Genomic DNA, 18226 nt, shown 5'->3' with positions numbered 1-18226 from the left:
TGGAAGAAAGGGCATAGATTTTAGAGCTAGAGCTGAGAGATTTTCCTAATGACTTGCTAATGAATATTGGTGGGTGGGCAGAACAATAGAGGAATTAATGATGACGGGGAATACAGACTTGACAGAATTAATTCAGAGAGGTCACAAAGTGGAGAAACAATATGTATTAGTCTGTACTTTGCTAATAAAGACATAACCGAGACTGGATAATTTATAAAGGAAAGAGGTTTAATGGACTCACAGTCCCACATGGCTGGAGAGGCCTCGCAATCATGGCAGAAGGCAAAGAAGAAGCAAAGGCACATCTTACATGGTGGCAGGCAAGAGAGCTTGTGTAGGGGAACTCCCATTTATAAAACCATCAGATCTCGTGTGACTTATTCACTACCATGAGAACAGTATTGGGAAAATGGCCCCCAATGATTCAATTATCTCTACCCTTGACACATGGGTATTATTACAATTCAAGGTGAGATTTGGGTGGGGACATAGATAAGCCATATCACAATATAACAATGTGAAGCCAGGGGGATGGGGGAGAATGTGATTTCCAGAGTTGCCACATTATATTATCTAAAATGCCTAGTTTCAACAACAACAACAAAAATACAAGATGTGCAAAGAAACAGAAAAAATATGGCCTACATACAAAGAAGAAAAGTAGTCATAGAAATTGTCTCTGCGGAAGCCCAGAGTTTGGACTTACTAGACAAAGCCTTCAAATCAATTGTTTTAAATATGTTCAAAGAACCAAGGAAATTGTCTAAAGAAGTAAAGAATAATGTGTAAGAACAAAATGTCTCCCTAAACAGAGAATATCAGTAAAGTGATAGAAAGGAGAAAAATATTTTTAGGAGTACTAAGTCCCTTACAACTTATAAAGAGTTTAAACAAATGTACCAAGTGACGAGTGTAGCTTTCAGAAGCACCGCTCTGCAGGTTTAGTCATGTGCTGTTTTATAACTTACTGCAAGTTCGGAAGTCTTCGCTGAAGTATGTTCTTTCTCTTTCACGTATCTCTGTTGATTTCCCCTTCTTTCTATATATATTAGTTATCTATTGTTGCATAACTATCCCACACCTTAGTGGCCAAAAACAACATTTACTATTTCACAGTTTCTGTGAGTCATGAATCCAGTTAAGGTTTAACTGAAGTCTTCCAACTCAGTGTATCTCCTGAAGCTGCAACCAAGATATCAGCTGAGGCTGCAGTCATCTGAAGGCTCGGCTGGAGAAGGGTCCACTTCCATGCTCACCCACGTGACTGTCAGCAGGCCTCAGGCCCTTGCTGTCTGCTGGCTTAAGATACCAGCTGCTTGCCACATGGGCCTCTCCATAGGGCTGCTCACAACAGGGAAGCTTGCTTTCCTTATGCCAAGGGATCTAAAAGAGATTGAGAGAGTGTGGAAGCCAGTCTTTTTATAACCTAATCTTTTCATAACGACATCTTATCACTTTTGCCATATTCCATTTGTTAAAAGTTAGTGAATCCAACTCACGCTCAGGGGAAGGGGATTGTCCAAGGGTGTAAGCACCAGGAAGTTGCCTATCATCTGATTGTAACCATTTTTGGTGGACTAGACTCTCCTGGGTAGCAATGAGAAACAGGAAAGGTGATAATAGCAGCAAGCCACCCCAGTTGCTGATAGTTCAGGCCAATCTAATAAAGTCATGAGAGGAATAGTTCCTGGTGCCCTATGTACAGGAAAAACACAATGTGGAAAAAGTGAAGCAATGTGTATTAAGTTTATACTGCCTGTGGCCGAGTCAGCAAAAACTGTGCCACGTCTGCACTGTTCAAGAAATTTCAGAATCTTCATCCTCAAGTACAATTATTTGGATTTGCATCATAAGATTTTTGTAATCTCATCCTGTGTTCATTGCACAAACCTTCCCTAAATTCATCAACAGACCTTTCCCAAAGTGATGTTCCTGGACTCCTTGTTGCCCACTCCTAATGGCAGCTTCCTTCATTTGCAGGCGGCTTTTCTCATGACAATGTCATTCACATGAGGAGACAGTACCAGGCATGCTCCATCTAACTGAATGCCCATTGTGTTCTTGGCTCATCACACTGCTGCACTCAAAATAATGCGAACATCCAACAGCCTCTTCTCTGCTCTCCCACAATGCCTTGTTCTTTGGTGCAAATTTTCCTAGATTCCCAAATTTAGCACATTCCATCGCTGTAATCTAAGCTTCATACATTTTCCTTCTCCAATGAAACATTTATCTTCCGATCAATAGTTCAAAAAATCTTACCTGTGGACATCTTCCCTTGGATAGGTTCCCTTAGAAACACAAATTTCCATCTGTGATGGTTAGCTTTACGTGTCAATTTGACTGGGCCACAGGGTGCCCAGATATTTGGTTACACATTGTTGTAAGTATGTCTGTGGGGATGTTTCTGGATGACAGTAACATTTGGATCGATAGACTGAGTAAAGCAGACTGACCTCCACAATGTGGGTGGGCCTCATCCAATCAATGGAAGACCTAAAGAGTACAAAAGACTGAATAAAAAAGAATTTGCTCTCTGTCTGACTGTCTTCAAGTTGGAACATCAGTGTTCTCCAGCCTTCTGTGTGGGACTTGGACTGGAACTTGCACCAGCAGCTCTTCTGGTTCTCAGGCCTTCAGACTCAGACTGAAACTTACACTATCAGCTCTCCTACCTCTCAGGGCTTTGGACTTGGACTAGAACTATACCATCAGCTATCCTGACTCTCCACCTTGCAGACAGCAGATCTTAGAACTTCTCATAATTGTGTGAGCTAATTCCTAGTAATAAAAGCAACTCCCTCATCTATATATATATCCCTTTGGTTCTGTTTCTCTGGAGAACTCTAATACACCAACGTAGGTTAAAAGGTGAATCTCACAAAGCCCAGTAAACGTCACTAAAGAGCAATGAAGTCATATCAGAGTAAACCAGATGGTAACTGAAGAGTTTTCCTCATTTTCATCCTGAATTTCCACAGTACTACTTCCCCACTTCCTAGTACCACTTCATGGAAAGTGTTGGAATTTTCTAGGTCCTAGATAATTAGAATTAAATTGTAAGCTTCCAAACCTTTTATGTCTGTGATCTAAAGCAGTTCTCCACTCAGAGGTTTCAAAAACTGATAACTATATCCTAGAATATAGTTTCATTCTCCTGTTCTGTATCCTACCTAAAACATCATCTCCCAGCAGTCAGAGTGAAGAATTGTCAACTTTTTGATCTTGTAGTGGTGTTCTGTATTTTTTAAACTGGTATTTCCATAATTTCAAAAAGCGTGAAATCCCCTACCTAAAATTACATTTACATTGCTGTAAAGAACTATCTATGGGCTTCCAGAAAGAAAAGCATGATGGAGTGGTGGTACCTCACTTACTACTTTAATCAAGTGACTTGGCCACTCTGTATATGTGGGTAACAATTCTTAGCTCTGAGGGCTTTGTGGGTCAATATAAGATCATCGTCATTCATTTAGCAACTGTTGATTGAACACCTCCCAAGTAGAAGGCATAAGGCTGTGAGCTCTAGAGGACACAAAGATCAGTTAGAGAAAGACAGTGCCCTTAAGGAACTTAGAATCTAGAATGGAAGATTAAAATGAATAGCTGTGATTCCAGGTAGAGAGTGACAGAATACCTTCAACCAGGTCCCAGAGCAAATGTAACCTCCTCCGAGAGGCCTTTGGAGCACTCCAGCTAATGTCGCCCTCAAACACTCTTTACCACCTTATCTTGTTTCACTTTCTTACAGCACTTTTATGATCTGTTATTACCATAGTTTTTTACTTTTCTCTTTACTCAATTTCAGTCTGTCTCTTTCTTGAACACGTGAGTCATGTGAGAGCAGAGGACTTCTTGGTCCTGTTCATCACTGCAAAACCGTGATCCATGGATGCCCATGGAGGAGCAAATGAGAAATTCAAAATTAGAAGTGAAGAGAATGCAGAAGTGAGAAATTATTTTGATGTGTAAAAGAACTTGGTAAAACACTAGCAACTTTTCCAAAGGAAAAAATCTGGTTTGTAAGTTTTATGTCATTTCTGATGAACTGTACAGAGAGATTTCTTTCCCAAGACTGGGCCTTGGCTCCGGGCCCAGGGAGGAGCCACCATTGAATGAGGCTTCAGGAGAAAGGGGAGTCCGTCTTCTAACCACCTCCTGGAAGAGTTGACCCCAATCTCACCCTAGGTATGGAATGACTGACTGAAGTCATCTTCCTGGGAAATAAAAAAAATAAAATCAACTCTATTGGATGAGGCAGCCTTTCACATTGCTCCTAGTGAATAACTTAATACAATCTGATTTCATGGATGTCAATGCCATACAGGAACAAATATATAAACTTATATCAGGGAGCCTTTACCATTAAGAGTACACTTTATGGCCGATATAAAAAGCACCTACAGGACAACTACCTTTCAAAATGGAAAAAAAGAAAGAAAGAAAGAAAGAAAGAAAGAAAGAAAGAAAGAAAGAAAGAAAGAAAGAAAGAAAGAAAGAAAGAAAGAAAGAAAGAAAGAAAGAAAGAAAGAAAGAAAGAAAGGAAGAATATGGCAAATGCTCTATGGTAATTTTTATATGATTAGACAAAGTTTAAACACCTCAGAAAACATCCATGCCTTGTCTGAAAAAAACTGTAATTGCCTAATAAAAAGAAAGTCACCTATAATTCCCATGATTTCTTTTCTTACTTATAGTTCTTGTAGGATCAATAATAAAATGCAAGTTTTTACAACCTCATTATAGTTAAATTGCATTTACTGACAATGACCTCTTTCTTCATTAAAATACGGTTTCATTCAATAACTACTGCAAATGTCAAGCCAATTTACCCAGGGCTGTTTGATTTCCATATTGCTTAGTGCTCGCCCCACTGGACTCAACTCTTCATGTTCACAACCTCAACAGAAGTTCTCTCCACTGAGTGACAGTGAAAGAATACTCTTTCTTTTACTGTTGGGTTCATTTCTCTCCCAGGAAAAAATTAAATAAATCATCTTCCTATATGTTTCAGCCCGGGACATGAGTTTGGGGGTAGTTTAAAAATGAATTTGGCTTTGATGTTAGATATGAACCAGGAACTCAGGACACAGACCACAGGTATTGAAATTCCCCTGAAATAGGTGTAACAGATGACATCAAGAGCCTCTGCAGGAAAAGAACTCACATTTATAAAATGCCTACTGTATGCTAAGCATCTACATGTGCTATCTTGTTTTATCTAATGCCAAAACATCTAACTATGTGTTATTTACTACCATGTGTTATATCCTGCTGTCTGGGGATTTGATGGTGTGAAGAAGTGAGAACCTACACTCAAAGGCCATATATTTAAGTTTCGTAACAACATTTTGGAATGAGTGACTACTATTTCCATTTTATATATAATGTAGGTTTCAACTTGGATAGGAGCTCCCTCCATCTCGCTATGCTCTGTGGAATCTGTTTGCATGAAAGAGTGAAGAAATTTATGACAGGAAACTTACATTAAGGGAAGGGAGAGCTGAACACAAGGATCTTGACCGGGTTATGAATACCCTATTTTAGAGGTCAGCAAAATGTGATGCCTACTATTGACATCTTTGGATCTACCCATAAGATTCATGTCTGGGTCCTAAGACGACAAAGGAATGTAAAAGAAAACATCAACCAACTAAAATAACACAACTAAATAAATAACACAAAGACCCAGCCTGGGCAACATACCAAGACCCTATCTCTACAAAAAATTTTCAAAAGAGAGTTGGCCAGGTGAGGTTGTGGATTCCTGTAGTCCCAACTACTCAAGAAGCTGAGATGGGAGGATTGCTTGGGCCTGGAAGGTCAAAGCTGCAGTGAGCCATGTTTGGGCCACCACACTCCAGTCTGGGTGACAGAGTGAGACCCTGTAAATAAATAAATAAATAAATAAATAAATAAATAAATAAATAAATAAAACTTTAAGAGTCATTTCTCTGGAAGCTGCGTGTGCCCATGAGCCAGAAACAGTGGGCTTTAGTGCCACCCGTCTCTGGCCCAGACCAGAGAGTCCCCTGCCCAACATCTATTCTGTCTCTTTGTTTTTCCTAACATAACCCCAACTTTGTTCAGTTATCTACTCTTCCTTTTTGACCAAGAAGCTTACTCTGGGGAAATGGACCTCCTCTTCAGTCAGGGGGTGCACTTGACCCATCTAGGAGTAGTCTTTTCCCCTTTGCCATTGACTGGCTCAAAAGTGAGCAAGACTCGTTCCGGCCTTGATTGGGTCTTGTGAGAAAATTCTCTCACATTCCTTTAGGAGAATGTCCGGAAGCCCCCTCTTCTCTTTGCACACAGTCACAATGGGCATGTTCTGAAACCGCTTCAATAGTTTTGTTACCAAATTAAAATGAAACCAAACACTGAGTAGGCAAAGCCAAGCGACTCACAGGAAAACAGAGTTGAAGTCCATGGTAGTCAACAACAATTCTGTTCCCAAACTGTTCTCCCCAGTTTCCATGGGGTTTTGCTGAGCTGGTTTTGCTGAGCATCTGGCCATCCAGAGCAAGGACATCATCTCTCTGCAGTTTGGCGTGTCCGTGTGACTGAGCTTTGGCTGAGGGAATATAAGCAGAAGTGTCATGTGGCAACTTCTGGGAACCTTCATTACAAGAACACCAGGTCACAGACATCTTCATCTTTCTCTTCTTCCCGTTGCTGGGAGCATGAATACAATGGCTGGAGCTCCAGTTACCAATTTAGTCCATGGGGACAATGCCACTGATTTAGGAAATGGCAGAGCTGGGAGGAGTCTAGAAGAAGATGCAAGTTTCTCCAGATTCTATTGAGTGCTGTTACTATAGAAGTCCTGGCTTTCCTATCTCTGGCCTTATATATGTGAGAGAGAAACAAAGCTTGTTTGAAACACTGTTAGTTTTGGTCTCTGTTTCTTGCTACCTAACCTAATCCTCACAGGTACATATGCTTCCTTACCTTTGAACATATACTTTATTGTTCAACAGACAATTTCCACTTGTTTGAGCCATATTTGGTTGAGTTTTCTAGTAATTCTCAACCACAAACATCCTAAGTAATACATAGAATGAGGTAGTCTTATCTGCACTTGGCTACAAACCACCTTAAAGCTTTGACACATCAAGGCATGTAGTATATTGACGGCCACACCAGGACAAATATGCCATTGGAGAGGTGCTGCATATCACGAGACAGCACTATTCACTAGCAGCCAGCAGATATAAAGGTACCCATCAAAAATTAAAAGTGCGTTCCACATGATGGTTGACATGATAGCTAAGTGGATTTGTATGGGGGTTAATGAAAGGCACCCTAAGACTCTCAGAAATATTTGAGGAACATTCTATTGGCTTGATGGAATAATAAATAATGGAATATTCTTTATCATCCTTAAATTCAGCTGTTTTAAGCAACATGTTGGTGAGAATAGAAAAGGTTGAATTATACATTGATGAAGAAATAAACTCAGAAAGAATGTATAACATTCACAACTTCATATAACTAGTCCCACAATTTGAACCAACATCAAATCCTTATGAAGAGATACTTTAATATCGTGGGGCTTTTGTAATAAATGTCATTGCCTTCCTCTAAACAAATGCATCCTTGTGTTTTGCTAAGAATTTTCTTTCTTTTTTTTTTTTTTGAGACAGAGTCTCGCTCTGTCTCCCAGGTTGGAGTGCAGTGGCACGATCTTGGCTCACTGCAAGCTCCGCCTCCTGGGTTCACGCCATTCTCCTGCCTCAGCCTCCCGAGTAGCTGGGACTACAGGCTCCCGCCACCACACCCGGCTAATTTTTGGTATTTTTAGTAGAGACGGGGTTTCACCGTGTTAGCCAGGATGGTCTCGATCTCCTGACCTCGTGATCCACCAATCTCGGCCTCCCAAAGTGCTGGGATTACAGGCGTGAGCCACCGCGCCCGGCCAAGAATTTTCTAACATTGGATGAAAACCTAAATCTTATTTACAGTAACACCCACTTACCCAAGATAACAGAAGATAACCTATCAGGAATATTGGAACCTGCAAATTCCCTTCTAAATACAAATACTCTGACTCTATGATCCAATCCCTCACATTTATTATAAATTTTAAGTTGTATTTTTCTTTAAGAAAATCCAGCTTCTGCAGAAAAGCTGTATTTTTGGGCTCAATCCCTATAATTTTTAATAATCCACATATTCCCTTCAACCTTAAGTAAGAATACATGAAGTTTAGTCTGGTATTGAAATAATGCAAATAATTTTCACTGTTGGATTGTTCAATTGTTAAAAATCAGCTCTCCAGTTTCAACCAGTTAACCTCAGCTTTGGAACACATGTAAATTAGTAAATCTGGCAGAGAAAAGACAGACATTTTTCCAAGTATCGGCCAGCAAATGTGTGATTTTTTTTTCTCTGCAGGCTGTTGGCTTACCAGTTGCAAGGGGTGAATCTCAAGAGATTCAGAAGCTCAATCTGAATAAACAACCAAACCTTTGGAGGCTCATCAAAACTCTGTGAAAACTAGGCCAGAAACGGACTCTATTTTCTAGTGAGGTTTCCAGTATTTCCTGTTTCCAATGGAACTGGACTAGCTCAGGAAGAGTCTACTAATGACTAGAACCAACTGGACTTAACTGGAGAACATAGAAAGATTGAAACAAAAAGACCAGAACAAAAACAAGAGAAAAGATAGCGTGTGCTGTTTCCAGCTGCAAGAGACATGAAGATCATTCAGACATGGTGCTAAAAATAAATTGACCTGTTACTTCTATTTTCCTAGAAAAAAAGTCTGAAAGGTTTTATCCTTTCTGATTTTGATCTCTGTCCCAAAAAAGAGATCTACAGGGTGGCCGCCATGCCATCTATGGTGTGGACTGCAAGTAAATTTATGCAATGGCCCAGTGTCATGGAGTGGGATTTATCTACCCTTAGCCTTACTACATTTGTGGCAACAAGTTGGAAGAGGCTATGATGCAATCTGTGAAAAATAATAGCCTGGTTATGAGTCATCCTTCCCTGAGCCAAACAGGACTATCCTTTGTCATACCAAAGAGGTGGGCAATAAATCTATTTAGAGAAGGGGATCCTGAAGAGCCACTGAAGAGCAAAGATAACCCACTATAGTAAACACAATTCATTCAAGCACAACATCCCTTCCCACCTTTTTGTGTGTCTGCCTGTACAGCAGAGGGTCAGAAAGTCAAACAGTATTTTCCAGGCTATCTTGCAATAGAGTTCTAGATATTATTTGGATTCTACCAATTGGAATCACTGGTGAAAGCTTTGAGATGGCTAGTGAGATGAATGCCACACTTCTGCTTCTGTTATTTCTGGAGGCAAACACCACTACGGGAGAATTAGTATGGTCTCAGTACTCAGCCCTCAGCCATCTATTTTATAAGTGTGGATTGTAGCAGATATGTCAAAGTCCTGAAGCTGCCAAATAGCAGGGACTTCCTTATCATGCTGTATCACCTGGTCATGTTGGTGTCTTGTGTATCTTATTTCTACTGCCTCCCTGATTGTGGCTTGGATGGGGTATTTCTAGAGCATGCAGCTATTGCAGGAACTTTCAAATTTTTTGAGCAGCGTCATGTTTATGGGAGATTGTGGCTGCCTTTGTGTCCCTGTTTTGTAGTATGGCTTTGAGAGCTGGTCCTATAAACAATCTTCCCAATAATTTGGTAAGTCGCTGAATACCCCTTAATCCCTTTCTGCTTTAAACTGGCTGGAATGTGTTCTGCTGTCTGCAGCTGGACTCTGACCAATGCACCCTCTCACTTACATCTACAGAAGTTCCAATTTCTTCCCAGTTTTGCACATGGGCCTGGGAGAGACTGAATGAGGAGTGAGGGTGGAGAAGGAAACAGAAGGGGTGTTTCCAGGAGCTGACTGACCTAGGGGAAATTTTTTACCCAGGAAACCTTTTTGAACTGATGAGTTGCAAAGGAGAGAGAAAACCAGAAGCCAGGAAATGGAGCCAAGGTTACAGCAGAGGAGAAAGTAAATTCTATGGTAAATGGGAGAGGCTTATGAAGGCAGAGACTGAGAATGAGTTGAAAAGTCAGTAGTAAAAAAAAAATTGAGAGCATGGGGCAAGGAGAGATTCAACTATTGGCAACCCAAGTACTTCAGGTAGCTGAGGTCAAGTTTAGTCTGGTATTGAGATAATTCAAATAATTTTCACTGTTGGACTGTGAATTAGGTAAAAATAGGCTCCAATGCCCATCCCACATGCCCTGACAAATCCAGGATTCCTCCTAACACACCAAAGTGCCTTGGAAAGCAGAGGTAACTCGTGTTTTCTCAAATCCTCTCAGGCTCATGCTTCCACTATATCCATCTCAGCTTCCACCCTCTAGAAAAGCAGTGCCTCTTCCCAACGTACTGCCTGCAGGACACTACTTCAAATGTTTTGCTTCTCAAAGTGTCACCAGTTCAAGACAACACACAGCAGACTTTCACGCAAGCAACACACAGCAGACTTCACAGCGGATATTATAGCGTAGCTTGTTATAGAAAACACAGCACTGAATGTGAGTCTCTTTCTTCAAAGTCCCTTGGCCAACGTGGCACTCAGATGCTTCTCTTTGGGTCCGGGTGTGGGGGCTCACAACTGTAATCCCAGTGCTTTGGGAGGCCAAGGCGGGAGAATCACTTGAAATCAGAAGTTTGAGACCAGCCTGGCCAACATGGTGAAACCCCATCTCTACTAAAAATAGAAAAATTAGCCAGGTATGGTGGTGCACACCTGTAGTCCCAGCTATTTGGGAGGCTGAGGCAAGAGAATCACTTGAACCTATGAGGTGGAGGTTGTGGTGAGCTGAGATTGCACCACTGCACTCCAGGCTGGGCAACAGAAAGAGACTCTGTCTCAAAAAAGAAAAAGAACATTCCCTTTGGTTCTTTCTCCTACTTGGGCTCCTGCTTCATTGTGCAATGTGTCAAGACCCTCCTCTTCCCCACCAGCTAACCTCAGCAAATTATTTTTTATTTCTTCTGTTGAGCCATTTACATTTTGGGGTCTCTCCTCATCCAATGTGGCTGCCCAGATGACATTTTCTCCAGGCAAAATGGCCCATGGAGACAGTTTGTCATCTAAGACATTTTCTACCACTAGCTCTTAAATCAGAGTAGGAGGTGGTTTTGAAGACATGGTAGAGAAGGTTTATTTGGATCACACTCCTAGAGGAAGAATGGGGAATGGCATCCAGGGCTCAGACAGAAAGGACGATTCTCCTTGAACCCTCCCATGAGGTGGGAGAAAATTGCAGAGGTAGGCAAGAGAAAAAGGGACAGAAGAGAGAAGACTTCCCACTCTCTTCCTGGAAGGCTGAGAATTGGCGGGCACTTCCTTTTGTCTTTTAACTCAGCCTTGGTGCATTCCATGATGTCAAAGCATAGTGGTTAGGAGTCTGCACTATACTGAGAAAAATGACAGAATTCCAAGCCAAAAAAAACAAAGTCTGCACTAGAGCCAGGTGGCCTGAAAATAAACCCTCACTCCACCACTTACAAGCTGCATGGCTTCCAGGCAAGTTTGCCTGACTCTCTGCGTTTTGTAAAATGAGGATAGCAATATTACCTATCTTATAGGGGTTATGGGAGTATTAAATGAGAAAAGCATAAAATGCATAGAACAGTGACTTAAATCTCAAGTGCTCAATAAAAACCAGCTATGTTCTGGTAACGGGAGTGGCCTCTTAAAGGAACCAGACTGGGATAGACACATCTTCTAAGACTCAGCAAGAATGAACTGGGCAGTAAAGTAAGATTAAGGGGTTGAGTCTCCCACTCTGCTGTTGAAAGATATGTGGCCTTGCACACAGTGCATAATCTGTCCACGCTCAGTTTCCTTACCCACAAAGTAGCAGTGATTATATCTACCTCCTGGGGCTCTTCTGGGCATAAAAGACACTAACACTTACAAAGAGGATGGCACAGTGGCACTATAAGGTCTGTCCTTGTCTGGAAAGTGAGCTCCACACCCAGGCTGATCCCTCATTCTTACTCTTTCTCACTAGCCAGAAGGGATTAAAAACACCAGCAACAAGAATTTAGGAATGTCTCTCTTGCCTTCCTGCCCCTCCCCCGCCTTTTTTTTTTTTTTTTTTTTGAGACAAAGTCTTGCTCTGTTGCCCAGGCTGGAGTGCAGTGGTGTGATCTTGGCTCACTGCAACCTCCACTTCTCAGGCTGAAATAATTCCTGTGCCTCAGCCTCTCAAGTAGCTGGGATTACAGGCATGGCCACCATGCCAGCTAATTTCTGTATTTTTAGTAGAGATGGGGTTTCACCATGTTGGTCAGGCTGGTCTCGAACTCCTGACCTCAAGTGATCCACCTGCCTCGGCCTCCCAAAGTGCTGGGATTACAGGCATGCCCCACTGTGTCCACCTTCCTCTTTTATATATATATATATATATAAAATTCTCAATTGTATTCTCAATTGACATTATTTTTAAAAACTTGATTAAAGTTGAAGCAACAATAAATATATCTTTATAACAATAATTCTTATAACCAACTGATTGAATAAACCAGACTTGCCAGAAAGCGGACAGAATCATCTTATTCGTTCTCCCATTGCCCAATCGATGTGCTCTTTGGCCCTCTTCTTCCCTACTCTGGAATGAAACCTTAAGTGAGATCCCATAGCTTTCCCCATCGTTCTTGACAATAAAAAGGTCTTCACATCATGTTCAAACATTAAGGAGATCCACCCAGTGTAATAACCAAATAAGCAAAACTGCAAGCTCCTCCCCTAGTTAAAACTTACCCATCCCCCAACACAGTAGAAATTGACCCCTACAGTAGGCAAGGGGGTCAATTTCTCTGTACTTCTTACAATTCAATTTCTCTGTACTTCTTACAGTTCAATTTCTCTGTACTTCTTACTCCATCTCCTACCCCATTCATTAGTTTCTGATTGTGGACCTTTGGGGTCCAGTACAGGGGGACAGGAGGAGGAGATGGAGGAAAAGACTTACTTGAAGGGAGAAGCTGCTCAGGGCATTGGTGCCCTGTGGCATGGCGAATGTCCCCTGCAGACCCTTACTCTCCTGTAGCTCTGTGTCTCTTTGGAAAACCTCCTGCTGGGCACCTCCACATCTAACCATTTTGACATAGGGTTAGATTACTGTCCCTCAGCTGGCTGCTTAGAACTCTCCACTCAGCTCTGACTTCCAGCAGCCAAAACCTGTTCATCAGGATAAGTGGGCAACTGTCCTTTGCACATCCTCTTACAATTTGGCGTGCATGAACAGTATGAACTCAGCTTCCCAAAGAATAACCTGAAACACAACATTTTCCAGTTCTCTTAGTGCAGGGCATGAACAAGTGACAAAGATTCTACGAATCAGAGGCACCCTGTGAGGCTTTCACACTGAAGTTAAACGTGAGCAAACAGGCAGGTGGGCGTGGCCTCCACGGTGCTGGTGGGTGTGTCCATAGGTGGGTGTGGCTTCCATAATGCTGGTGTGGGTGTCTCCAGGTGCGGTTCAGCCCTGGAGTCAGTGGAGGGCCAGCATCAGCTCCCTTCTCAGGACAGTCTCTCTGGTGAGGTTCTGACACTTGGTCCTAGGAGAGCAGACTAGGAACTTATTCCCAAGATTTTGTTAAGTCACTAATGCCCTCTGAAAAATTCCTTTCTATTTACGCTGACTGGCAGGGGTTCTGTCATCTGCAACTAAGAACTCTTACCAAGGTAGAATCCCTTTTCCCCCCTGAGAAGATCGTTGAGCCAACTCCCTTGGAGGATGACTCTAGGCTGGCTTCCTTCCAGAAGCCACATCCAAGAGGTTCACTATCGTCAACATGCAGCTTGCTCAGATAACCACCACCTGTCTCCACTCTACTGTCAGAGAAAGGTGATTGGCCCAGCCCCCCTCCTTCAAACTCTTCTTGTTGAGAGTCTCAAACTGGTCCCTGTCCCCCCAGCCCCAAGCTCTAGGAGACTCTTACACATCTCTGCAAGCAGCTCTCCAAACACTTTCCTCACTAGGTGCCAGGTGAATGGAACACGCTCCCTTCCCTATCCCTATATAGTGGGCACAGAAATGCCCAGCACCCCCATGGTGCTCCCCAACAGCTTCTTACTCTTCACTGGACTCCTCATCTCCTTCTTCTCTTCTTCTATAGCCCAGGCAGGGCTGATGGGCTAAAGCTGGCCAAACAAGCTTTGCAATTTCACAGCATATTCTGCATGGCTGGCTTTTGGGGCTTTGGGGAAAAACACTCTGCAATATGCAGGTGCATCCCTGGCTTCCCCCAACTTCCCGGCTCATCCTTCCCCAGCCTCCAGTCCCTCATGGGAAACAATCCCTGGCCTCTGGTCGCACCTGACAAGGGAGTGGTGGGATCCTGAAGCTGTTGAAGTGTGTGTGCCAGCGAAAGGTCTGGAACAGGTTTAAGAAAGAGAGCCTAAATTGTCAGTAAATCAATAGGAAATAAATGTTTACATTCACTCATTGAAAAGGGGCATTTCTAAGCTCAGCACATATCAGAGCCACACATGGAGACTTCTCTCTCCTCCACTACACAGAAAGTGAACAAATCCCGAGAACAAGTGTCATTCAAGGGTGTATGCGTAGACTTTACCCAGCAAGAGTGGCATCTGCTGGATCCCGTTCAGAAGATGCTGTCCAGAGATGTGATTCTGGAAACTTGCAGCAATCTGGTCTCAACCAGGTGTTGCATTACTAAGCCAGAAGTGATCTTCAAGATAGAGCAAGGGGCTCCTGAATATTTGAGGAAGGATTTCCAAGCCAGTGCCACCCAGAAAGGAACTGGAAAGTTGATGACCTGTCAGAGAGGGGCCAGGAAAACCGAGACAAGTATTTTTGGGAGCTTGTGTTCACCAAAAACAAAACAGTAAGCATAGAAAGTGGTAATAGAATAAGAAAAACTTTCAATTTGGGTACAAACCCTGTTTCTTCAAGAAATTTTCCTTTTAAAATATGTGACTTGTGTGAAATGAGTTTGAAAAATATTTTGTGTTTAATTATTGATCAAAAGAACTGTTCCAGAAAGAAGCCTGATGCATTTAATGTGTGCAAGAAATTGCTCCTTGATATTAGGCATGAGAAAATTCCTATTGGGGAGAAATTGCATAAATATGATCGAAAGAGGGATGTCATTAATCATCACCAGGATCTCACTCCGCCAATTTTTGACCAACATTTTCAGTATAATAAAAATGGACAAGGCTTCCATGAGGAGGCAGACTTTTTTTTTATTTTTTACAAATAAGAATTAATCTTGGATAGGAGATACACTCTAAATATAATGAACGTGGAAGAACTTTCACTATTGAAAGCTCAAAGAACTCATTTGGAAATGGAGCCATATGGATGCAGTATTTGTGAGAAGTCCTTCTGTATTGATTTTAGATGTGGACATCAGATCAGATAATTCTTACAAGGGAGAATCTCTCTCTCTCTCTCTTTTTTTTTTTTTTTTTTTTTTTTTTTTTTTTACAGAGAGTTTTGCTCTTACACCCAGGCTGGAGTGTAGTGGCGGGATCTTACTCACTGCAACCTCCACCTCTCAGGTTCAAGCGATTCTCTTGTCTCAGCCTCCTGAGTAGTTGAGACTACAGGTGCATGCCATCACATCCAGCTAATTGTTTTGTATTTTTAGTAGAGATGGGGTTTTGCCATGTTGGCCAGGCTGGTTTCAAACTCCTGGCCTCAAGTGATCCACCCACCTCAGCCTCCCAAAGTGCTGGGATTACAGGTGTGAGCCACCATGCCCGGCCTATAAGGGAGAATCTTTATGAATACAATGAATATAGGAAATCTGTGACAATTCAATTTTCATGATCCATCAGGGAGCTTACACAAGAAATATTCCCCATGAATATAAATTGAGCGGCAAAACTTGGGAAAACTCAACTCTTTTTAAACATCAGATAGTACACGTGGGGGGAAGCCCTCTGACCACAATGAAAATGGAATAACTTCAGCAAGAAGTTACATCTCACCCAGCTTTGGAGAGCTCACTCAGGAGAAGAAAACCTACGAATGTGGTGAATGTGGGAAAACCTTGTGGGAGAAGTCAAACTTCACTCAGCATCAGAGAACACACACAGGAGAGAAGCCCTATGAATGCACCGAATGGGGAAAAGCCTTTTGCCAGAAACCACACTTTATCAACCATCAGCAAACACACATAGGAGAAAAGCCCTATGACTGTAACCAATGTGGAAAAACGTTCTGTGCGAAGTCAAACCTCACTGAACATCAGAGAACTCACACAGGGCAGAAGCCCTATGAATGGGAAATCCTTCTGCCCCAGGTCAGCCCTCACTGTCCATCAGGGAACACACACAGGAGAGAAATCCTTTGTATGTCATGAATGTGGAAAATTCATCTGTGTGAAGTCAAATCTCATTGTCCATCAAAGAACTCACATGGGAGACAAACCCTATAAATGTAGTGAATGTGGGAAAACCTTCTGTGAAAAATCAGCTCTCACCGAACATCAGAGAATTCGCACAAGACTGGAAGGTCTTTCCACATCCTGAATGTTAGAAGGCTTCATATACCTGTCAAATTTTTGTTCAGCTTTTAAAAATTAGAGAAAGCAAAGAATGTCAGAAATTACTAGAAAATGACTTCTTGTTTGAATACGTGAAAGCATTCAAGAAAAATTAAACCTTTTCATTAGGAAATTTGTACTGAGGGGAATTCTGTGTAAGTAATGCAGCAAAAACCTTTATCTAAAATTTATGTTGTTTAGTGTTGCATTCCAAATGTAATACCTACATTTTATTGTAAATATAATGGACAATATTCATTCACTCATCTTCATAGTAGAATCTGAAGCATATAAAGGTTGAATGACACAGCATTAAACACGTATGTGGGCCCGGCACGTTGGCTCATGCCTGTAATCCCAGCACTCAGGGAGGCCGAGGCGGGTGGATCACCTGAGGTCAGGAGTTCAAGACCAGCCTGACCAACATGGCAAAACCCCGTTTCTACTAAAAGTACAAAAATTAGCCAGACATGGTGATGTGCGCCGTAATCCCAGCTACTAAGGAGGCAGAGGCAGGAGAAGCTTGAACCCGGGAGGTGGAGCTTGCAGTGAACCGATCGTACCACTGCACTCTAGCCCAGATGACAAGAATGAGACTCCTCTCAAAAAAAAAAAAATTATATATATATATGAAAAGTCCCTGATGTTTGTAGACCTTATGACTATGCTAATGTAGCAAATTTTGGTATGTTTCATTTCCATATTGTAATCCAACATGGTTGTCAGGAGGAAATACGTACCCTTAGTTTAGTAACTATTATGGTACGTGTTAACATTTTCCACATGAAATACCACTGGTATCTTTATAGGTTGATATAATTATATGTGTGTACGTACTTATGTATTTGTATACATGTGGGCATATATATGTAAATATATTTGTACACACATACTTAAATATAGTGATGTGCTAGCATCATCTCATATTGACTTAAAAGTGCTGCCGATTGTTAAATTTTCAGGAATTTTGTGAGCCAGTTATTAAACACAGTCATTATTTAAAATATATAAACTTACTATTAAATTATATTAAAAACAAAAGTAATAAATACTCAACACTCATCACTTCTAATTAGGCTGCTACATTTCGCTATGATCTTTGTTGTTTAGGTTACTTACATTGTTGACTCTGTATGGTGAAAATACTATCCACATCTACTGCTACTGCACGTCTCTTCCCGACTCCACATTCAGTACTATCTTGTTGGTAGGTTAGACATAGTGGGAGCATTTACACCATCAAAATCGGCAAACTACAAATCAAGGTTTTTATTTTCTTCACAGAACCTGCTGTCAAATATTTACCAGCATACTATCATGTATATATGAAAACATATTTCATAGTACAAACCACATACCCCTTTTTCTGTTTCCTGACATAAGCAAATGCCTATCGTCATTACTGCTGAACTGCCTCTTCAATAAAGGAGCCAAAAAATGTCTTTGTGAGGTTTTAAACTACCTCTGAGTCAGTCCTATTCTAAATACTATCAGACTCGCTCTACAGGTTGGCCAGTGTAAGTTTTTTTGTTTGTTTTGTTTCTCTGTGTTTTTTTGAGACGGAGTCTCTCTCTGTCACCCAGGCTGGAGTACAGTGGCGCAATCTTGGCTCACTGCAAGCTCCGTCTCCCGGGTTCACACCATTCTTCTGCCTCAGCCTCCCGAATAGCTGGGACTACAGGCACGTGTCACCACGCCCAGCTCATTTTTT

At 41.7% G+C, this 18226-nt stretch overlaps 1 long non-coding RNA gene and 1 pseudogene across 1 annotated transcript; one reads left to right on the top strand and one right to left on the bottom strand.

Moving 5' to 3' along the window:
- Positions 1-1091: 1091 nt before the first annotated feature.
- On the bottom strand, positions 1092-6269 carry LOC105487820 (uncharacterized). The gene is made up of 3 exons (XR_011620644.1): positions 6125-6269; positions 3638-4217; positions 1092-1383 (listed from the first exon to the last, which is right to left on the bottom strand). It is a non-coding gene; the product is annotated as an uncharacterized lncRNA (long non-coding RNA).
- An 8680-nt stretch (positions 6270-14949) lies between these two features.
- Positions 14950-16501, top strand: LOC105487971 (zinc finger protein 248-like; annotated as a pseudogene).
- Positions 16502-18226: the final 1725 nt, after the last annotated feature.

This window comes from Macaca nemestrina, chromosome 3 (assembly GCF_043159975.1).
Source record: "Macaca nemestrina isolate mMacNem1 chromosome 3, mMacNem.hap1, whole genome shotgun sequence".
NCBI lineage: Eukaryota > Metazoa > Chordata > Mammalia > Primates > Cercopithecidae > Macaca > Macaca nemestrina.
Note: the sequence above shows the minus strand (reverse complement) of the source record. Positions and strands in the feature narration are given on the sequence as shown.